Below are 5,838 nucleotides of genomic sequence, written 5' to 3'. Positions count from 1 at the left end.
CAAAAAAGTTAAAAAAAATTATCAATTTATAGTATCGAACTTTCAATTTTTTAATTTGCAATGTTACCAATTCCTTAGTTTTTTACTTTTTTTCATTAAATGCTGTCAAACTTCTGAAAATGCCCATTTTCTTTTTAAAGAAACTTCACAAAACTCTACCTCTAAACTTTCACTCGTTTTGAAAGTATCTCTCCAAAGTTCAAAAAATCTCAATTAAAGGTATCAAACTTTCAATTTCTCTCAATTACCCCATTCAGTTATAATTTTTCTTTAAATATTGTAAAAGTTTTCAAAATACCGATTTTTTTATTATAAAAAATTGTAAAGATACATGCTTTTATTATTATTATTTTTTTTAAAAAAAAAAAACATATTTTCAATATTTTTGCAACATCATTGCATTTTTTTTATATATATAAAAACAAGGGTATTTTAGGCATTTTGACAAAAAATTGACGAAAAATCTTAACGGAATGGAATAATTGAAAGCTTGATACCCTTCATTGAAAGACTTTAAACTTTGAGGGAGTTGTGTCAAAACGAGTGGAAGTTATGGGGGTTTTCAGAAGTTTCCCTCTTTTATTTATTTTTTTTTTTTTATAAAGAAATAAAATATTACAAAGATTCATGCATAGGTATTTTTGTAAATTTTGTTAAATCCTTACTAACACCTGAACCTTTGCACCCCTCCATTAGGATTTAACGGAAAAATGTGATGGAGAGGTGACATTACAAAAAAATTGAAAGTTCAATATACTAAATTAAGAGTTTTTGAACTTTAAAAAAGATAATTACAAAAGTGATGAAAGTTCAGGATGAACTCGTTGATGTGAAGTTTTCTCTCATACTAATTTAACTAAAAGCACTAATTATAATTAAATTAATTTGGCTTCTTTCATACTTTTTGCAGCTTGTTGTGCCGCGGGGGCAACCTATGTCCTCCTTGCCTATTTCAGTTGTGCATGTTTGTAAACATGCACATTCCGAGACAAACTCAGAGCCTTGTTTTCCTTGCCGGAAGATCCGTGCGCAGATTGCTGTGTCCATTTTTGGTGCGCTCCTTGCGTTATTTGTCAAGAGTACCGCGAACTCGTAAACCGTGGATTGGACCCTTCATTAGGTAAAACACCATCGTCTTATTTTTTATTTCAAAGGAAAAAATATAAAGTCAATTAATGTGATTTACCTAATTTATAATTAACTCTATATGATATTAAAATGAATTCAAAAATTTATAAAGTATGTAAAAAAAAAAATTAATTCATACAATTAAATTAAATTCTGTGTACTAATTTAACAAATTCTGTTAATGTTTCTTCATCAATTGTGATCATATTATCAATTCACAAGCACGTACGTACAACTGCATGCATGCATGTATTTAACAATAATTCTCCATTTTTCTGTTATAATTTTTTTTTTTGTTTGGCTTTGGATGTTGGATGTAATACAGGTTGGGAATTGAATGCTCAGAAAATGGAAGTTGTAGTCACAAGTGCTCCATCTGTTGCAACGGGCATGGCTCGTTAAGGCTTTCGGGCTTCTTCCTTTAAGAACATGATCATTTTCAGCTCAAATAAACTGGAAAATATCTAGTTAATTATATTTGGAGGGTATATTTGTCTTTTCACTTTTTGATGGAATAAAAATTATCCTCCACTAGAACTAACAGTATATTCTCCGGTTCAAGTGAACCAGATAGAATCCTAGTTATCCTTGTGTTCTAGTTTGCCATAATTGTTGCGTAGGATAATAATAAAATATTATTGCATGTCTTCAAGTTAATTATATTACCTTAATTTACATTTCTAAGGAATAATAAGTTGTTGTACGTTGTTGTTGGACTTGAACCGACATGCATGCAACATGTAGTGGAAGAAACCTAGAAAGCAATGTTTAGTTAAATATGAATTACTTTTTCTTTTCTTTTTTTTTTTTATATAAAAAAAATATCGATTAAATGATTAAATTTACTTCTTCTTACTAGCTTAAGATTTTAGAATATAAGTGGTGATTTAATAAAATTATGGTATCAGAGCCAAAGTTCATGAGTTCTAACCATGACTCTATCATTCCTTCCCCATTTAATTAAAATATCCTACGTGTCAATCATATCACGATGTTAAAGTATTGATTAAATGATTAGTTCAAACCGTAACTTCATCAATTTACTCCTTATTTCAATTAAATATTTTACGTGTTGGGTCTCATCTAATAAAATGAAGTTTGACATCTTCCTATTAACTTAAACTTTTGGAATAAGTAGTGATTTAACAAGAAGTAATAAATTGTATTCCCGATTTTTCATTTTTCCCTTCATTGAACCAGTATTAAAAAAATAATAATAATAGTAAATTGTGTACCTTGTTAGAAAATTCAAAAACTGAGGGCATGTTTAAAAATATAAAAAGATATAAAAAAAAAATAGAAACCTCTTTACATATTTCAAACACTAAAAACTCCTTCAAATATGCGTTAATTAAGCGGATTTTTCGATGTGCCCAAACCATGAACACACTTTTCAAAACAAACTTCCAAATACTTCTCAACTAATAGAATACAAAACATTTCTCATGAAATAATTAACATCATATTTTTTTCAAGTAGGAGGCTGTTGGTGTACAATATTTTAAGGTGCAAGGGTCCAGAATAAATGGATAACAAAAATAAATAGTTTTTTTTTTTTATAAGGTGCAAGGGTCCAGAATAAATGGATAACAAAAATAAATAGTTTTTTTTTTTTATAAAAAAAAAAAAGAATTTAGAAAAAAGTAGGAGTCGTGCTAGGGGGGCACTTCTCGCGCAGTGGCCACCAAACAAATCTAAGAGTTGTGCAGTGATCACTAGTTAGATCTGGTAGCTCGACTTGACCGTCAGGGCTGCCGGATCACCATCACGATGGATGCCGCCATATTGTGGAGCAACACTTTTTTTTTTTAATTGTTTTAATTTTATTTTAAATTTATATATTTTATATTGTTAAAATATTTTTTTATTTTTTATTTTTCAAAAACACTTCTCAAAGTTTTACACCACAAGTCTTCTGGTCCTCTTCTCGATGACTATCATCTAAAGTCCAAAACTTGAAAGACCATGTCATAGAATTCATGTGTTAGCCACATAGTACAAGAGAGTCAAGAGACACAATCAAAGTGTAATTAGGCTTATCACAAATGGAAAATAATTGCTTAAGGAGAGCTCTAAAGGATAAATAAAACTAGATCCAATATGCCTAGCTAGTACACATGCCATCTAATAACTTCTCTTAAGCTACATTAATTACAACTTATTCCACTAAAAGTTGTAAGTGCACTCTGTTGTTTATTTAATTATACAAGAGCATTATTGACTCTTTTCTATATTTCACCCCTCAATGAACTATCCATCGTGAAATAAAGTCAAATTGAGTAGATGTGGCCCTCTCATTCTTTAGGGAGTGAGAGGGGCAAGGGGGAAGGGTGGGTGGGTCGGTGGCCCCTTGCGCGCTTTAGGAGGAGCCCAGGTCCAGAAGGAGAAAAAGCTCCTTGGGCTTGGGCTTGAATGCCGGTGTTTTGCTAGAGAGAGGCCAAAGTAGGGCAGAGCAGGACTTCTTTCACGCCGTGAAAGGCATGCCTTTTTCATGGCGAGTCACCTGTGGTGGCTTCTGTGAAAAGTAGAAGCGGAGTGGTGAGGTGGGCCCCTTCACTCAATATCTGTAAGAGAGGTTGTATGAGGACTGATCCGTTCCCCGGCTGGCATCCGATTCTACCCGCGGACTAGGCCTTATAGAATGGATTTAGTGGCTGAACCGCATTACTCGTGATGGAATAGAGGTAATTTGCCGAGTCTTTCTTTTGCCCGGAGATGTGGGTTCGACTCCCGCTCATGACCATTCTTAAGAGTTTGTGCTCGACCGGCCAATCAAGTAAATCAATCGAAGAACGGGACTCTAGATAGTTCAACCAAATCTATCATTTGTCAGCTATATGAGATAACCTTTTCTCATTTTGAAAGAGCTTGTTAGGGCTAAAAAGAAATTCACTGATTTCAACGCTATATGAAATTAATGTTTTCACTTTGTGTCTCCGTCATATGAAGGGTAATCCCAATCACAGATTTTTCATCTATATGCGCATGAAAAATTAAACTTTAGATCGTAGGCTTATGAATGGAAATTGATGTTTAATGAAAAATCCCAAGTTTATAGAATCTGGTAGAACAGCTGGGAGTAGACTTCCTAGCCCGAGGAAGGTAAAGAAAGCAGTATCGAAGCCGGCCATTGACTTAGAGAACAGGTCTCCCTCTTTTCGAGTGAAGAAAGGAGTCAGTGCACTTTGGCATAAGCCTTACTATTCATTACTATCACTTTCTTTTCACTATTTCTTTGTTCCTTGAGTCTCCAAATTAAATTCTTGATTATTTTTATAGTCTTAGAATTAAATTCTTGAATATATTTCTTTTAGACTAAAATGCTCAGGTTCTATAATTAAAATAATTAATCAATTCCCATTAAATCTATTTTAAATTGGATAGTTCTTATCTCTTTTAATTCCTATTAATGAGATTATAGATTTCATCTGTAAAAGTACTAGTGTTCCCGCAATATTACATGTGATCAACCAATGCACTAGTATTTTGATCAACAACTATCTCACTACATGGAATTGTGATTTAGATCTTTTGTGGATTGATCTGATCATTAACACGCCGAAACCAAATATTATGGACTACATTTATCAAATGAATGAGCGATTTTGTTGTTCATCTCAAAAAAAAAATAAACAACTTTAATAATAACCTGTGAACTATAAGCACAATCACATAAAAATAAAAATAAAATAAAATAAAAAATCACAATCGGTACAAGTGGAATGAGCATTTGCCATTACTGCCACAAACTAGGCAACCACATTAAACAACTATGTAGGATTGGGGATTCTTGTTTGCTCTACTGAGGGACAGAAATTTGGTACAAACTGGTTTGTTGTTATTTCATACAAAGCTATCTAGTAAAGTGACATGTATCTCATAACTACTAAAAAAATATGTGATTTTTTGTCCGCATACTTCCTTAATTCTAGCTTAGACGACATCTTATCCTAGTTAATTCCAAGAATTCGTAGAGTTTATCGCTCCAATACCAACTCTATAATAACCCTAGGTTATTTAGCTGAAAATAGTTTAAAATGTTACCACTAACTCTTCGTCATCAGATAAATTGCAACAAAAAGTATATATCCTTTTTCTTTCTTTTTTTTTTCCTACCACATATAATTATGTATATAATAATTACGTAACGCCTCCAAAAGTAGGGCCCACTTAACTTTTGCGTATATTGATTAGTGAGAAAGAATATTGATTAGGGCCCACCTAACTTGTCTTAATGAACGCCTAGTCACTTCTCATCGTCCAGGTCTTTGCTTGTCGTCTTGACCACGTCTTGGTCGTTTCGAATAGGACATTAATTAAACATTTGCATGCTTGACGAGGTTTCACTTCGCCTCATACACGTTTCAAATTTCTATGTTTTGTTTTTTAACCTGTTCTATATTTTTATTCGAAAAAACTTTACAAAGACTTTTGATTGAGAAGATTTTTTCAAGTTTTAAAAACTCTCAATTTTACTGCTCAAATTTTTTGTTTGATGCAATTTACCCACTTCATCAAGTTTTGTAGCTAAATCCTATCAGAAACTCTTAAAAATATAAAATTATTCTTCGATGGTGACCTAACCGTGAGTTTTGATATTTTTTTATACTAACTTTAGTTTTTTTTTTTAAAAAAAAAAATTAATTTAAAATAAGTGTAAATGTAAAATTTTATGAAAAAGTCAAGAGTATAATAGTCATTTTATCACTT

This window comes from Corylus avellana, chromosome ca6 (assembly GCF_901000735.1).
Source record: "Corylus avellana chromosome ca6, CavTom2PMs-1.0".
Taxonomy (NCBI): domain Eukaryota; kingdom Viridiplantae; phylum Streptophyta; class Magnoliopsida; order Fagales; family Betulaceae; genus Corylus; species Corylus avellana.
The sequence above is the reverse complement of the archived record's forward strand: the minus strand, read 5'-3'. Positions refer to the sequence as shown.